The sequence below is a fragment of the Cibotium barometz genome, chromosome 34 (assembly GCF_041138505.1).
Source record: "Cibotium barometz isolate CiBa-2024 chromosome 34, ASM4113850v1, whole genome shotgun sequence".
NCBI lineage: Eukaryota > Viridiplantae > Streptophyta > Polypodiopsida > Cyatheales > Cibotiaceae > Cibotium > Cibotium barometz.
In genome coordinates this window covers 13,734,435-13,752,426 of record NC_141079.1, presented here as the reverse complement: position 1 = coordinate 13,752,426, position 17,992 = coordinate 13,734,435, and the positions used below count along the sequence as shown (strand labels likewise).

The 17,992-nt window shown below is 46.4% G+C and overlaps 1 protein-coding gene across 1 annotated transcript in view; it reads left to right on the top strand.

Annotated features, from left to right (window-relative positions):
* Positions 1-215: 215 nt before the first annotated feature.
* LOC147618721 (beta-adaptin-like protein C) overlaps positions 216-17,992 on the top strand; it is an 83,848-nt gene continuing 66,071 nt past the window's right edge. The window contains exon 1 of the mRNA XM_086773757.1: positions 216-660. The gene's annotated coding sequence lies outside the window, so the exon portion shown is untranslated. The remainder of the gene's footprint in view (positions 661-17,992) is intronic.

The window sequence follows — 17,992 nt, the reverse complement described above, 5'->3', positions numbered from 1 at the left end:
TATGTATAAGTATATGTGTCTATATATAGGTTTATGTATCTAAAACATAATATTGTATATACTATATATTTACCTATTTTGCATGTGTGCGTGAGAGAGAGAGAGAGAGAGAGAGAGAGAGAGCGCTTCTATGTGTGGGAGAGTGTAAGAAGAGAGAGGGAGTGTGTGCATGTGTGTGTGTGAGAGAGAGAGAGAGAGAGAGAGAGAGAGTTTCAACATTTGAGAGTGTGTGTATGTGACAGAGAGAGGGAGAGGGCATGTGTGTGTGTGTGTGTGTGTGTGTGAGAGAGAGAGAGAGAGAGATGGTTGTAGAGAGGGAATAGTTCTTTTCTGGAACCTTGGTCGGCCCGCAGCAATGCGCGGGTGCAATACTAGTTCCTTATTATTAAGAAACACACACAGAATATATATGTATACATGTCATCATATAGAAATGTGAAGTAATACGAAGGACAGAGCAAAATGCATAGAGGGCACATCTGTATGTAAAAACGAGAGGCTTCTTGTTTGTTGCCTTTTCTGCTCGCCGATCTCTTCAAAAATCCTGATCGGGAAACCATAGTCTGAGAATCCCGATCCGGCGTCTGTCTGTCGACGCAAATGCTGGGCCTCGCCCCTCGCACAGTCTGACATTTCGCTGCAGAACGCCTTCGTCACCGGGTGAGCTTCAAAGTCTCCTGCTTTTTGCTTTTCCTAATGGCGATTTCAACGTCTTCTGGTCATGTCTATGGACGCAAAAAAGCGGTGTGAGATCTGTTTGGCTTTATCACGTGAATGGCCTGCTTATGGATTTGCGATCGGAGAGGCAAAGGCGAGATCTGACACTGCTAGGGTTATCGCATAGAGATGGCACTCAAGGTTCTGATAAAGTTAGTTTAGCGCCCAGTAGACCGTTCTGATCGCAAGTCGCGACCGTTTTTATTGCAGAGAGGGGGGGATCAGGAGCTAGGTTTTTGAAAGAAAGCTTTCGTAGGTCAGCGGTGAAAACAGGATGCCTTGATGGGACGCTGGATGTCAGGAACAGATTAGGGATAAATCTTTTTTTTTTTTTTTGGATTGAACCATCAATGGAACAATTTCTGTTATTACAGCAGACATATGGATCATTGCAGAAGACAAATAGATCCACTTTAGCTGTTCCATTTAGCCTCAGAGGCCACGGATGATGAATATCCTGTCTATCAAAGCCACCCAAGACTTGCACTTGGTCCTAGACTCGCACTTTGGCTTCAGCTCCACAGAATAAGCAGTGACTACCTAGTAGCGAAGGAATCTTTTCTGCCTTGCTAGGTGACCTTACACAATGCACAATGGCCATGGTGGAAGGAGGGTGTTGGTTTACTGCCTAAGACTGGCATAAACATGTGGCTTCTTCCATGGGGAGGAGCGGTAGGCAAAATATGTTCACACTCTTGGGAGTGTTTGGGATGTAGTGCACATGCTGCTAATTCACAGCTTCTCTGTCGATCCACCACGTGCTCTTACTGTCTTGCTTTTGGACTTGCAGACTCTGGCTATTGGATGCTTACAAACGACTCTTGACCTAGTTTTATATAGTAATCTGATGGCAAGTCATATGCTGGTTGGCCCATGAGCTTTTAGGCCCGCCCCAAAATACCATAAAAAAGGTCCTTAAACATGTTCATATATTGCCCAACTTGTGTCCCATCCATTGTCCAACTCGCTTGCCTAGGGGACTGACACTTTTTATACCATCAATGTGTTATCAAACCATAAACTCAGTCATGACAAATTCATCAAAGACCCACATAAGAATTGAACATAGATGCATTTATACATTCACAATGCTGAAAATAGAAATATGCGTAGGGACACCACATTGGGTCTGGAATGGGCTGACCCTTGAGGAGTGCCCATAACCATTTCTTGGTCCTATTTCATGTTCTTGGCCCAAAACTTGATGTCTAGCCCTGTTGTGTGGGAAATTCTTAGAATATGGGTTGTCCACTTTATAAAATGTTATTAAATTGAGTACAAAACCTTAAAAGATATGAGGGGTCCAACTTATACCTTGTCCACCCACAACTTAAAAGTGTGTGAACAGCTTTGTAAGAGTCCGTTTCCATGTTCAATCCTTTTCTAAATCCTTAGGGCTTGCGTGGTGTGCTTCCCACAGGAGTTTTGGTCCCGTCCAATCCGGTATGCATCAACCAGATCAATGAACCATTCTGCTTCCGAGTCAAGGAGGCATCATACTGCTCACAAGGATCAACAACTGTTACATTGGGATGCCAAGTCCTGGAAACCTGCTGAAGACCACTCAAGGCCTTCGAAAACCTGTAAACCACCCCCTCTGAATCCGGAAGGTTTGGAAAAGCCTGCACCTGCAGCGTATCCACACTTAAGTGGCCATTACCAGATTGCCACTCTTCACAAAACTGAGGACCTGGGAGAGAGAGTGTTGAAAGTTTGTAAACTCCATTCTCCACTCCGCCTTCCCAAACTACCTGGCTTATTGCTTTGTCCTGGAGAGCAACAAAATGCTCATCAAATTCCACCCGTATGCCAGTCTTGCAAACCTGATGCACTGACAACAGATGAAAACCAAGTGATGGAACAAACAACACTTGGGAAGAATGTTCCCCCCCTCTGCCATCGGGAACTATCTCCAAGCTGCCCTCACTGTGAACCGGGATAGCGGATGTATCCTTGATAAGGATGTGACCAGAATACCTGCAGAGACCCTGTAAAGCCATGTGGGAAGGAGTCATAGCTTGGAAGCACCACTGTCTAGAATCTACTCCCGAGTATCCATAGCGGAGAGTCCTCCAACCTCCTCCCTGCACGAAGAAGATGAAACACTGGTGTTCATAACCTCAAGGTGCACAAAAGCTGGGGTCTTCACGGTTGATGCTGAGGATTATGCATCCTTCTCGGTGCTCCGCTAAGGACACTGCCTCCAATAGTGGCCTTTCTCGCCACAATCATTACAGGTCCTCTCTGCCTTTAGTTTCTCGCGGTCTGAGTCGGGCTTCTTCTCACAAGACTTCTCCGATGAAGCCTTCCCTTTGCCCTTGTTATTACAGCCTTTCGACCGTTGGCCAGTTAAGGCCTTCGAACCTCCGCCTTGTGGAGGATTCGTGAATCTTTTCTCCTGGTCCAAGACTATGGGCACAAGCTCCTCCCATGTGATGGTGCTGAGTCTGCCACTGGTAATCAATGAAGAGTAAAAGGTTGAATATTGAGAGGGCAATTGTGACAGCAACGTTATGGCCATATCCTCCGGTGATATCTCTTTCCCAGCCTGAAGAACTTGCTGTTGAAGAGCCTGCAGCTTGTTGATGTGCTCCTGCATCGTCGACGACTTTGCAGGATTCATCACCCGCATCTGAACTTCCAAGGAGATCCTCTTCATGGGCGATACCGTGTTGTAGAGAGAAGCCAAATGCTACCAAATACCTCTGGCCAGCGTCATATGCTTGATATGATTGATTGCCTATGGTGTGCAATTGAGGAAAATGAAAGAACGGACTCTGGCATTAACACGATCCCATGCCGTGCCTGTGCTTGTGCTTGTGCTTGTGCCTGTGCCTGTGCCTGTGCCTCACGTTCCTTTTGAATAGAGGGTAACTTCCCTTCCTCTAACTTCGGCCGTGGAACCCCAACAACAATGAAATCAGCAAGGTCGTAAGACTCCAAAACAAATTCCATCATTACCTTCCATATGCTGTAGTTGTTCCTGTCCAACTGACAGTCCATTGGGAATGTGGGGAGTGTCGGGATCTTCACATGCTTCTCAGCCATCTCATGTAAATCTGCCATTGCGGGGGTGTAACTGAAAAGGGAGGGTGGGTGGGAAAAAATGAAGAACTAAACCTGCAAGTGGCTGTTGAGCAAATCAGCCCGCCTTTCGCTTGCTTCTCCTCTTCCTGTACGGCCCAAAACAGTCCTCCCCAAAACAGTCCTCCAATCAGCAACACAAACAACCCCCCCTCTTGCTCACACAGTTCCCAAGATCTTCCAAGAGCCTAGAGCTCTGATACCATGTCAGAATATGCAACGGAGATGAAGACAAGATCTGAAAACACTAGAGCAAGTGCACTCTAGAAAAACACAGAAATAGAGAGAAGAAGAAGCAGCAGCAGCTTTTTTTAACGTCGTAGGAACAATCCCAAGAGACCAAATATGATCTATCCGACGAAGGAGTGAGATTCGAACACAAGACGTGTTGAATAACAACTCCATGAACTAATCGATCTACCACACATTGGGTGATAGAAAGGTTAGCCTCTTTTGAGAGAGAGAGAGAGAGAGAGAGGGGCGTATAACTCTGCTATATACACAAGAAAATCCCGGATCCAAGATTACAACGTGTGGGGGGCCAAGGGGCCATTTTATATGGCTCTAGATGACTAGTCGGCCTGCTGAATTGCAGCCGACAGCACCCAGATAAGTCCACGACTTGCTCCTCCACCAGTCGGCCAGAAACTCCCAGTCGACCAGCACATAGGGAAAGTCGGGGAGCAGCAGGGTCAGTCGGCCAGTATTTGGACCAGCCAACAAGCACAGGACTTGTACTAGATAATATTCCATTCCCAAAAAGCAAGTACATCCATAATCATTTGGGCTTCTTGGAGTCCACCAAAGCCCATTCACATATGAAAATAAAGAAATGTCTACAATTGTGACATCCTTTTGAGCTTATCAAAGTTGTTCTCAACTTTAAAGATTCAATCATAGCTTTGAGAAGCCACAATGTCACGATTGTGACTAACTCTCTTAATCTCTCCTTAATTACTCCTTAATCTCTAATTAATTGAAAGGACACCTGTGAAGGGTCACACCCTTACACATGGGTCACTATCAAAGGACATGTCTATTCATTAAAAGACACACCCCCAAAGGACATAACCGTTGATTCAAGAGCCACACCCCTTCCTAGGGATGTCTCTTCACTTGTACCCTTTCGGCCTCTATTTAGGAAAGGCCCATGTCTCAATGCAAACAACTCAGTCTTTCCTGCAACATTTGTCTTATGTTTGTTAATTAAGTCTTAATCATGTTAATAAAGCTATAAAAGCTTTACAGTGGTACCAGAGCAAACTTTTTTCCGCCCTGTGTTATGCCCAAACCCTAAACCTAACCCTAAAATCAGCCCACCCTAACCCTAAAATTAGCCTGCCCTAACCTTAAAATTGGGTGTAGCAAGTGTTGAATGGAAGAGCAAGAGAGAATGCCCCATCAGATTTAGCCCCCAACTGCCAATTTTTGCTGATTAAGTTCGGGCCAGCCATATGCAGGACACTCTTGCATAAAGGGGGGGGGGGGGGAAATAAAGCCTCCAATCAGGAGGCTTACCTTTTCAGGCGGCACCCCTTCATGAACCGGCACCCCTCCCAAGCGTAGTCGCACCCCTATGTAGAAGCGTTCCCAATTGGTTGCCGGCGGTGAGCGCATGACGATTCGTTGATTTTTTATTTAAAAAACCCAACACACCTCATAACCTCAACCAAAGGTCAAGACTATAAGGCTTTAATGCCACGTGTACAAACACATAAAAAAAAACCATAAACTTACCTTACGGGCCCCTACGAAACGGCGCCACCTTGTGTGCAGTTTCGGGGTTCCCTCGCGCCAGCGTGCAGTCGTCCTCCTCCACGAATTCATCACCCGTACCTTCTTCATTGTTGGCCTCTTGCGGTCTACGCTTGTGTTTGGATCAGCCACCTGTAGTTGGTGTTTTCTGTGATTGACACTCCTTCAAGTGTGATTTTTCCATTTTCTTGGGTATAAACATTTCACATAATGTGGAGTATTAACATATCAGCAACCCGCCATTTCATTCTTTTGCGGGCTCTCCACTCCTCCGGGGCCAATATCCCTTAAACCTTTTTATGGGTTCAAAAGCACCTCTTAGATCACGTGGACACACACTACCCTGTGCTCTGACGGCTTATGGCAAAGGAAACCTATGATTTCAGTTATTTACAGGATACACCCTCTCAGTCTATAGTGCCCTCTCCTACCCGTGTTTCTCCACCAGTCTCAGTCGCTGTTCCAGTGAGTGTCCCCCCCTTTTCCTAGCCCATTCATTACCGCATTCAAATAGCTACACCGACTTCTCACCTTAGAGAATTTGACGTGTGGGTGATCCGTGTTCGTACTTCTGCACAGGATCTGGATCATTATTGTTTTATACTCAGGCGTCATCTTTATCTGGGCGCTATCCTCCCCGAGTGTAGCATCATTTTTCATGAATATTGCACCTATTATGAGGACGTTAATCCATCTTCATTCATGGTGCGTCCCTCTACACTGGAGTATACACCCTTGACACCAGTAGCTGCCCCTACCCCTGTACCTTCTTCTCCAGTAGCAGACTCGTGCGAGCCCAGTCCCAGAGGAAAATATGGTCATTACGAGTACCTGGTCATGCCATTCGGGTTAACCAATGCCACTGCAACATTTATGAGTCTGATGAATGATCTTTTCGTCCTTTTTTGGACAAGTTCGCCATTATTTATCTTGACGATATCTTGGTGTTCAGTCGTAATATGGAGGCACATCTTAAGATCGTTTTCCAGGTGCTTCGAGACAATGCTCTTTATATTAATCCAGGCAAAAGTGAATTCTTTAAGACATCCTTGGAATACCTTGGACATGTTGTTTAAGCAGACGGTATTTCCGTGGATCCAAAGAAAATACATGTTATTGTCAATTGGCCAACTCCCACAAACATCCATGATGTTCGTTCTTTTTTGGGGCTTGCCAACTTCTATCACACAAAAGTTCATCGATTTTCCGAAATAGCTGCTCCTCTCACAGAACTTCTAAAGTCCGCTCTTGCATTTCAATGGATTGAAGCCGCAACACAAGCTTTTGGAAATCTAAAGACAGCTTTGACAACAACTCCTGTCATGGCTATTCCAGACCCTACTCTCCCCTTTGATGTTTACACAGATGCTTTTGATATTGCCACTGGTGCCGTCTTAATGCAACAAGGACGTGCTATTGCGTTTTGACAGTCATAATAAGCACTCTGCAATTCAAGGAAGATACTCGGTATATGACAAGGAATTTTTGGCTATTGTTCATGCCTATCGTGCATGGAAACATTATCTCCTTGGTGCAGATTCAGTGGTGAAAACAGATCATCATTCTTTGAAATATATCTTCACGCAGCCAGTTATGAATGCTAGGCAAGCGTGTTGGGTCGAATTCTTAGCCCATTTTCATATGACAATTGAGTATGCTCCTGGTCTTACCAATGTGGTTGCGGATGTCCTCAGTCGTATGCCGCCAGCTTTGGTCTTGGCTATTTCTACAGTTGAAATGGATATACCTCAAAGTTTCAAGGATTGTTATTCAAAAGATCGTGATTTTGGAAATGCATTTCGAATTCTTAATTCTTAGAATGCAACTCCTTCCGACTTGAGGATTTATGGACCATATATAATAGTGGATGGTTTATTATATTATCAAGACTGTATTTGTGTACCTCATGATACTCATGTTCGAAGAGTATTGGTGAAAGAACATCACGAGGTCACTTATGCTGCACACCCAAGCATCAACAAGACATCGTCTTTTGACAGCTACATACTATTGGCCTCAAATGAAGCAAGATGTTATTAAGTTTGTTACAGCATGTCTCTCGTGCCAACGTATGAAAGCTAGCAGACAAGTTTCAGCTGGTCTTCTTCAACCACTTCCAGTTCCCAATGAATGCTGGGAAAGTATTAGTTTGGATTTTATCACTTCATTGCCACGTTCTTCTAAAGGCAATACACAGATTCTTGTGGTGGTTTACAGATTTTCTAAAATGGCACATTTCATTCCGTGCAAGAAAGCAGCCCAGGCTTTAGATATTGCAGTACTGTTCATACAGTATATCTTCAAACTTCATGGATTGCCAAAATCTATAGTTTCTGATCGAGATCCAAAGTTTACAGGACATTTTTGGACTTCGATATTCAAGTCTCTTGGTACAAATTTACTCTTTAGCTCTGCTTATCATCCACAGACAGATGGACAAACGGAACGAGTTAATCAGATTCTAGAAGAAATGCTACGTCATTATGTTCAGTCTCGATAGCTTCATGGGAAGAATATTTACCTTTGGTGGAATTTGCTTATAATAATTCTTATCATTAAGCTATTGGAATGACACCTTTTCAAGTAGCTTATGGTCATACTCCCCTTATTCCTGCCAACTTTGTTAAAGTGGCTTTAGGAGACCACCTCATTTAAGAAATGCAAGATATTCTATTTCAGATTAAGGATAAGATGGTTAGCGTACAAGAGCAATATCAACGCACAGCTAATAAGCGTCGTCGTCACATTGAATTTCAAGGAGGAGACTTGGTATTATTATATATTGCCCCTCATCGATACAAGACAGTGAAATCAGTTTTCCCAAAGCTTCGCCCAAGATATTATGGACCCTTTCCTATTATTAAGAAGAACTCATCTCTCAGTTATAAGTTGGAGTTACCACCTTCTTGGGGTAGAATTCATCCAACTTTCCATATTTCTTGGCTCAAGAAGTTTGTGGACGGTGATTTTTCAGTTTTAGATATTTTGGACTATGTTCCAGAAATCGAAGATGAACACATACTCTTAATTCCAGAGACAATTCTTGATGTCAAACAGAAAGAAACACGACATAAACTCACTACAGAATTTTTGGTTAAATGGAGAGATCTTGATGATTCCGACCTACTTGGCAAAGTGATGAAGACTTACATGAATATCCAGAACTTCTTCGGGAATTCTTTCAAAGATAACCATCTCTTCTTAGCCGGAGTCTTATTTTAAGTGGGAGGGAATGTCACGATTGTGACTAACTCTCTTAATCTCTCCTTAATTACTCCTTAATCCCTTATTAACTGAAAGGACACCTGTGAAGGGTCACACCCTTACACATGGGTCACTATCAAAGGACATGTCTATTCATTAAAAGACACACCCCTAAGTCCAAAGGACATAACCGTTGATTCAAGAGCCACACCCCTTCCCAGGGATGTCTCTCTTCACTTGTACCCTTTCGGCCTCTATTTAAGAAAGGCCCCTGTCTCAATGCAAACAACTCAGTCTTTCCTGTAGCATTTGTCTTATGTTTATTAATTAAGTCTTAATCATGTTAATAAAGCTATAAAAGCTTTACACACAAAAGAAATAATATAAGAGTCCTTGGCTTTGCAAAAATGAAACCGAACAATGGCCAGGCTAAAATTGACCAATGCGTTCTTGGATTTTTTTTTTTTTTGACCAATGCGGAATCATTGAGAGTTAAAGCATAGACACAAGAGCCAACTAGGTCTTTGAATCCATAAATTCAATAGAATAAAAATTCCATACTTCCATACAAGAAATCTGAAACCGGCCTCGGGTAGAAACCAAAGTGTGGTAGACTAGCAGTCACCCTTCTAATTGTAGTCCAAATAAATAACAAAATTAACAGGAGCTAGAATGCTCCAGAACTGAAAGGAAATCGACACTGGTTGGCCCCAAAGCTTGGCGCCCCTTTCGGTATTTCTTTATTCAAATTCAATGAAATGTATAACTAAGTACAACAAAGCCAGTCCAGGAGAATAAACCTGTATGTCCAATCTGGCAGCCCTCATAACCTCTTAGCACAGAGGATTCACACACAGATCTGTGTCCCACAAAAGCAACACACTGTGCTTCCCTCTAATCAACCAAGACAATTCAGCAGGGCAGCCTTGAGCACACATCTGGCTGTTCCATGAACATGGTGTCAACTCAGTTCAAATACACATCCACTGTCCAATCTCAGTTTCCATCCTTCAAACTGCCATACCCCTCCTCTCACAAGGGGTCAGATGAAACAACCCTGCAGCAGACATAAGCCAGTGGAAAGAAAGAAAGATTGACAAATTCAGAGCTTACCAATTTCAATGCGTGGTTCTGCACCAGAGGGACTGACCGTACTAGTTTGTACTTGCAATAGACTGTCTGTACTTTTCTCTCTGCAGCCGCCTGACTGATGCACCAACTATGCTTTGATAAAGCGTCGCCTACCACTGTTCAGGACTGAACATGTCTGTAGCCGCTTGTACCTGTCCGTACAGTTCTATAGTACCCTGATGTACCTGTCCGTACAGTTTTGTACGTGCAACTGTTGCCCGTGTCAGCTGTCGTACAGCAGCCGCCTGAACCTGCAGCCGCTTGCTGTCTATACTCTGGTCGCCAATGTTGCTTGAACCAGTCGATGTGCAGCAGCCTGTACCTGCTGTCGTACAGCAGCCGTCGCCAGTACCAACAGTACGGACTGTACCTGCTGTCCGTACCTTCCAGCGCTACCTGAACCAACCGCCAAAAGGACTGCAGCCGCTTGCTCTGTACGGCCTGCAGCCACGTGCTCTGTACGGCCTGTATTCAGTACGGCCTATCCTCCACACAGCAAATCCAGCAGTCACCACCTCTATGCAGCCAGTCGACAAAGTTTTTCTCCTCCACGCACGTAGCTTGCACGATCTCCCAAAAGCAAGAGAGAGAGAGATGAGAGAGGTGTGTAACTTCCAAAAGTGGAGTTGCCCCCCTTCCAATAATATCCTAGGTCCCTTTTTTTAATGTTCATTAAAGTTCCTAAGGGCCACTTATGCCTAGGGGCCACCCAAGGTTAAAACATTAAAAATATTAATGTCCTTGGTCCCCCTTCACACTTGAAGAAGTCCATCATATTTCTATTTGTCCAGGGACCCAAATGTGAATCATTAAATATTTATTTTGCTCACCAACCACCATGCCCACACTTGTGCTGTTCCACTTTCACAGGGCCATGACATACCCCCCTCTTGAAAAATGGCAAGCGTCCTCGATTGCAATCTGGTGATACAGCAAAATATCCAGAGTGAAATGTACAATATGGCAAGATCAACGTCCCAATCTCTCTAAGCCATGCATATGTAACAAGATTCACTGCAAACCAATGGTGTAGTAGTAGTCCAAGTTGTATACCATTGTGAACCATACACAACCACAACATCCAATGTGACTAGTACACATATATCATAGAAGTCCCATAAACAGATGTACTGTCAGCCATCAGTACCTTCGGGTGAGACAAAAGCTGCACCAAGCGACCTCTAGATGTCATCTGAGCCTGTCTGTATCAAGGGAGTGGAGGTGCTACCCCCCTCTTGAGCATCAGGCAATGCTCCAGACCCATGCTCTGCTGAACCTGAATGAGCCGTAACAAGAGTCGGCTCCAACTCAAAGGCATCGAGATAAAGCTGTAGAACCTGAGGTGAATCTGTTAAGTCACCTCCCACCACTTCGCATCCATCGGTGAATAGTTCTTGAACTTCACAAGATAGTGACGGGAAACTTTACCTCGTACCTTTCTTTCCTTATGTGCCAGTATCTGCTCTGGAATAAGAACCTCATCAAGTTCCTCAACTTCCGGCTGAGCCTCATCTGATACATCCTCAGGCACATCCCCACGGAAAAGTCTAAGTAGACTCACATGAAATGCATTGTGAATCCTCCAGTGATCTGGTAGCTTCAAGCGATAGGCCACCTCACCAATCTTTTCCAATACCTGAAAAGGTCCATAATAGCGCATGCTCAACTTAGGGAATAAGCGCTCTTTACCCTTCATCTTCTTGAGCCTAGCTTTTTCAAAGCGCAAAAGAACCCAATCACCCAATGCAATGTCATGTGCATCTCGCACTTGGATGCCACGTAGACATTTCTGTACAGAAGGTGCAGGACCTGGGATGGTGAACTGGTCCCATGTGAGCCCAGTTCGGGACGAGTCAGCCAGGGATCCATCTCAGTCGTCCGAGGTCAGGTGTGCATTGTCCTGCACATGAGGTTAAGGTCAGGTGTGCACTGTCATGCACATGAAACAGTGCCAGTCCGCGCTGTGAGTCTCCCTCTGGAATGATGTCAGATGTTCTGTGTATCTAGTTTGCAATTGGATGCCAGACCTCTGTGGGCATATAGGTTTGCATGTAGAGATGGGGCTAGTCTATAGAGCTATCCCAGTGCGAAGGTTTGCACTTGTAGTGTGGGCATGGGGGAGGTGTAGAACCACCCCCAAGGTGCCAGGAGGGCCTAAGCTGTGCCCACCAGCCATGGCATGGGCTGGAAGGGCTGTCGGCCAGCCCTAGTGCTTCTGGACAGGCAGCCGACAGGGCTAAAAACACTACCCAGCAGGTCGGCCAGGTGTAGGGGGCAGTCCCACACCCATGCGCTGAGTGCCCAGCAGCCTGGCACTGTCCAGCAGGCATGCGCAGAGTGGCCAGCAGCTTGAATAAGTGTGAATGCTCAATATTTCTCAAGACCTAGTCGTGAGGCTTCATAAAGCTGGCCGACTGGATGATAAGAGGAGTATAAATACTCCAGCCAAGAATCAATGAAAGCATCTCATAATTCACCAAGTGCTCAAGCAAAAAGGGGCCCGGACAGCCAAGATGTTGCTAACGCAAAGGGGTGAAGGACTGAAGGTCAAGGGCAGGATTCTCCAGCCAAGAAAAGTTTGTGCGTTAATTCCGTCGCGAAAAGAGTGCTGATTTCTGAGTTTTGAAGTACCGATCCTTCTCCGAAGCTTCCGCATATTACAGTGGTATCAGAGCTCACTTCAAGGACAAAGATTCAGCAAAGAAAACCAGAAAATTTTTTCGCTCGTGTGGTTGGTTTTTAGACGCCGGTGGACTACCCCTTTCGGAGTGACTCCTGTCCCTCGAAGGACGGTTGGTTTTTAGCCTCTGGAAGCCTCCGGAAGTCTCCCACACAGATAGTGGATGGTCAGATTGCGTTCCGGAAAGGAACTGCATTTTCCCGCTATGGCGAGTTTCGGCGACGAGAGAGAACCAGAACCATGGGACCAGAGTGCACCAGGCAGCCCAGCTAGGGCACCCGGCTTGAGTGTCACAGACATGTTCCAGCAGATGATGCGAGCAATCGCAGACCAGACAACCAAGTTGGATGAGCAGAAGGCGCGGATTTTGGCTCTGGAGGAGCGTTCTCGCTCTCCAGCGTCGCGTTTTCCATCTCCTCCTCCCTCTCCTTCCGTATCCCAGATGCCAGATCCTCGTCACAGGGACCCTCTCGCGGGGTCACAGCCGTAGCCAAGCTCCTTGCTTGAGATGCAGATGCGTGCATTGGAGATTCGACAACGAGAAGATGACGCCATGCGACGAGTGGAACACGAGCGTTACCTCAGAGCTTTGGACGCCAGATTGACACCGGCGGCGCCCTCGAATCATTTTCTCGAGAAAATGAATTTCAGTAAGTATAATGGTAAACTTGATCCCACTACTCTTTATTCATGGTTACATCAATTTGAAGCTTACTTTGCCGCAGTTAGGAAAAGAGATATTGACAAAGTGATCTTAGCTAGTTGGTACTTGGAAGGTGAGGCCATTCCTTGGTGGACTCAGTGGGCTCATGCCCACACCAGAGCAGGTATGGCAGCTTATGTGTGGGACGAGTTCGTCCGCGACCTTAAGCAGCGGTTTCTACCGCCCCACTACCTTGAGCGACTCGAAGACGAGTTCAGGGGAGCGCGTCAGAACGCACAACCAGTTCTTCAGTTTGCCAATAAAATTTCGACCTTGTGTCTGCAATTAGGCTTATTTGATACGAACAAGAAAGGGCAGTTTTTGTGTGGCCTGGACACGCAAATCCAATGGGAGGTGCGTATGTTTAGGCCAGCCACCTTTGAGGACGCATTCTCGCTTGCGCAGAGTGCAGAAATGAAACACAATGGTGGCAAGCCCAAGACTTCCCAGCCGGCTTCTCCCAAGGCTAACGCCTCGGGGGGCAAAAGCCAGAACTAGACAGGGTCTTCCCCAGGACAGAGCTTGGGAGCCTCTGGCTCCAAGAACTCGAACAATGCGTCTAAGCTTACTCCAGACCAGAAAGCGGAGGCAGGCAAGACAGGTGGCAAGTTGAGTGCTGAGGAGCTTTCTCAGTACAAGAAGGAGGGTAGATGTTTCTTTTGTCACACAAAAGGACATACTTCTCGGGATTGTCCGAAGAAGCCTCCAAAGGCCGCCGCCGCCTCCACAGCTTCCGTGATGAGCACAGCTCCCACACAGACCCCAGCGGCTACCCCTAGTTCTTCAACCCCCGGTGCTTCAGTTGGAGCAATTATTAGCCGCCAGGAGCTCGAAGATAAGCAGAAGGGTGCCCATGACCAGGAGTATGAGCGCAACGAATTGCTCAAGTCCTTTGGCTACATAGGTGGCCAGAGAGTTGTTGTCTTGTTTGACAGCGGCAGCACGGAGTATGTGATCACGGAACAGGCCGCTAGGCGTGCCCGTTTCGAGCTGACTCCGGTGGACAAACAAGTTGAGGGTTTTAGCACAGGTATGACAACGAGCGTCAAGTATTAAGCTCTAGGTGCTAAGTTAGTGATTCAGGGCATAGAGTTTGTGCGTGACTTTATGGTTGCCCCTCTTGTAGGAGCAGACATAATTTTGGGTATCCAGTGGTTTCACAAGTTTCTTCCTGATGTCAAGTGGGACAAGCACACGTTCCAGATCGATCGGAATGTGTCAAACACCCCGGTGACCATTAAGTGTGAGCCAGGCAGGTATTCCAAACTTTCCGCTCATAAGCCACTTGCAGGCTAAGCGAGCAGTCAGGAAAGGCGCACAGTGTGCGATGATTTACATCCAGACAGCCCAGGCGGTGGCCAGTGCTTCCGAGAAGTACTCGGTTCTCCATGAAAAGTTCCAGAAGATTTTTCTTCGGGACAGTCTTCCTCCCCAGCTCCCCCCGTCCAGACCAGAGGATCACAAGATTGACCTCCTCCCAGGCTCGGAACCCCCGAGCAAGTTTCCGTATCGCCTTTCTAAGGCAATGGAATCGGAGTTGGACCGCCAACTCCAAGAATTGTTGCAAGTTGGCTTCATCCGCCCCAGCGTGTCGCCATTTGCAGCACCGATCTTGTTTGTCAAGAAGAAAGATGGGTCTTCTCGGTTGTGTGTCGATTATCGTGCACTCAACAAGCTGACTATCAAGAGTAGATTCCCGATGCCTCGAATTGACTATATTCTCGAGAGGCTGAATGGAGCTAAGGTGTTCTCTAAATTAGATTTAAAGAGTGGGTACCACCAGGTACGGATTGTAGAGGGGGACATCCCCAAAACAGCCTTCCGTACAGAACGGGCCCACTATGAATTTGTGGTCATGCCATTTGGTTTGACGAACGCCCCAGCTACATTTAACCGCATGATGATGCGTATTTTCCGGGAGTTGATTGGAGAGTGTGTGTTCATATTTCTGGACGACATACTCATTTTTTCAGCTACAGTTGAGCAGCATGACATTAATGTGGAGAAAGTCCTTAAGTTGCTGGAAAGCAACGAGCTCTATGTCAATGAAAAGAAGTCAGAATTTTATCTGTTCCAGGTACATTACTTGGGATATATAATTAGTGCTGAAGGCATTCGACTTGATCCGGCTAAAGTGGTCGAGATTGTTAACTGGGAAGTACCTCAGACCGCTTATGACATTAGATCATTTGTGGGTATATGCCAGGCATATTTCACCCACATTGACAAGTTTTCTGATCTCTCGGTAGACCTCACCGATCTGCTAAAGGGAGTGAAAACAAGAAGGCAAAAGATTCGAATGACTCCACGAGTGTTGGAGGCATTCCAGAACCTCAAGGTGGCTTTATCAGAAGCGCCTTGTTTAGCCCTTGCCTCGTGGGACGAACCATTTCAAGTGATCACCGATGCGAGTAACATCGCAATTGGAGGTGTATTACAACAGAATGGTCATCCGGTAGCTTACATGTCTCGTAAGTTACTGCCCCCCGAAAAGAACTACTCAGTCTACGATCGTGAACTCCTAGCAGTTATACAGGCCTTGAAACATTGGAAACATTTCCTGTATGGTCGTGACTTCGAGGTTCGCACTGACCATCAGGCATTGCGCTGGATTCAGACGATGCCAAGTGCACAGTGGAGTGATCGACAACACCGCTGGAGTCAGATATTCCAGCAGTTCGGTGGTATGATTGAGTACCTTCCAGGAAAGGCCAATCCAGTGGCCGATGCTTTGAGGAGGAGGGGCAAGTATCTGCGATTCAGACCACTAGACTTGACCTTGTTGGTACAAGACTATAAGACATGAAGCACACGTACGCGGATTCCGAGGAATTCGGTACTCAGTGGGAACAGGCATTGGATGCCACAGGACCATGCCATTTTCTGATACGCGATAGTTGGCTTTTCTACAAAGGCCGACTATGTGTCATGAAATCATTCCGGGCAGCTGTTCTCCATGATGCCCATGACGCCATTACAGGTGTCATAGGGGCATGAATTCGACTTTGGAGAAATTAGAACGGCAATACTATTGGCCAAAGATGAGGCGTGATGTGTTTACATATGTACAACGCTGTGACATTTGTCAAAAGGTGAAAGCTCCTCGTGGAAAGAAGATAGGGTTGTTACAGCCCTTGCCAATTCCTGAGGGTCCTTTCCAGGACATTTCGATGGACTTTGTCACAAATCTGCCTCCCAGTCCGAGTAAGCGTAATACACAGTGTTTAACTATTGTTGATAGGTTCAGCAAATTTGTTATGCTTATTTCTTGCAGGGCCAATGTGACCGCCGAGGATGTTGCCCAGCTATTCATTCGGCATTGGTACCCGATTGGCAAGATTCCTAGGACCATAGTGTCAGACCGAGATGCCAAGTTTACCCGTCATTTTTGGAGGGCATTGTTTGATAATTTTGGTACTAAGTTGAATTTTTCCAGTGCATTCCATCCACAGACAGATGGCCAGACAGAGATATACAACCAATTGGTCTTTGATGTGCTTAAGTGTTATGTCCACGATCAGCAAGGTAAGTGGGAATCGTTTTTGCCTTTAGTTCAAGCTGTTTTGAATGACTCTTTTTCTTCAGCTATTGGCAGGACTCCATATGAGGCAGCGTTTGGAAGGCCTTTCCAGTCGTTGTTAACCAGGACTTCGTCTTCAGTACCGGAGGCGAACAGAGTGACGGAGTCTTACCAGGAGATCCTAGAGTCCGTTAAAGACAGATTGGCTAAAGCGCAAGAGGCCTACACTCGACAGGCCAATAAAGACCGAAGGGACATGAAGTTTTCGGAAGGGGATTGGGTGTATCTTCGGATTATGAAGCAAAGATTGAAGCAGGTGGGCAAGCGATGTCCAAAGTTGTCTTTCAGGAGCTTCGGACCATTTCCCATCCGGAAAAGGATTAATGAGGTGTGTATGCAGTTAAAGCTACCTCCGAGTTGGACTATGCACGATGTATTTCATGTCAGTTGGTTAAAGCCATATGCAGGTCCACCCCCTTCAGAGGTCAAAGACGAAGCGGAACCAGACATTATTGATGAAGCAGAAGTTATGGTTCCAGAATAGATCCTTCTGCACCGTTTCAAACATGGCTCAGGCTCGACTACGACAGTTTCTCACGAAGTTTCAGGACCGAGGAACCCATGAAGCGGTATGGCTCGACAAAGAATTTTTCGAAGACTATCCGGCATTATTGATGGATTATTTGGAGGCTATGCAGCTTCCGTCAAGTTAAGCAGAAGGGGATGTCACGTGCATCCCGCACTTGGATGCCACATAGACATTTCTGTACAGAAGGTGCAGGACCTGGGATGGTCAACTGGTCCCATGTGAGCCCAGTCCGGGACGAGTCAGCCAGGGATCCATCTCAGTCGTCCGAGGTCAGGTGTGCATTGTCCTGCACATGAGTCCAAGGTCAGGTGTGCACTGTCCTGCACACGAAACAGTGCCAGTCCGCGCTGTGAGTCTCCCTCTGGAATGATGTCAGATGTTCTGTGTATCTAGTTTGCAACTGGATGCCAGACCTCTGTGGGCATATAGGTTTGCATGTAGAGATGGGACCAGCCTATAGAGCTACCCCAGTGCGAAGGTTTGCACTTGTAGTGTGGGCATGGGGGAGGTGTAGAACCACCCCCAAGGGGCCACGAGGGCCCAAGCTGTGCCCACCAGCCATGGCATGGGCTGGAAGGGCTGTCGGCCAGCCCTAGTGCTCCTGGACAG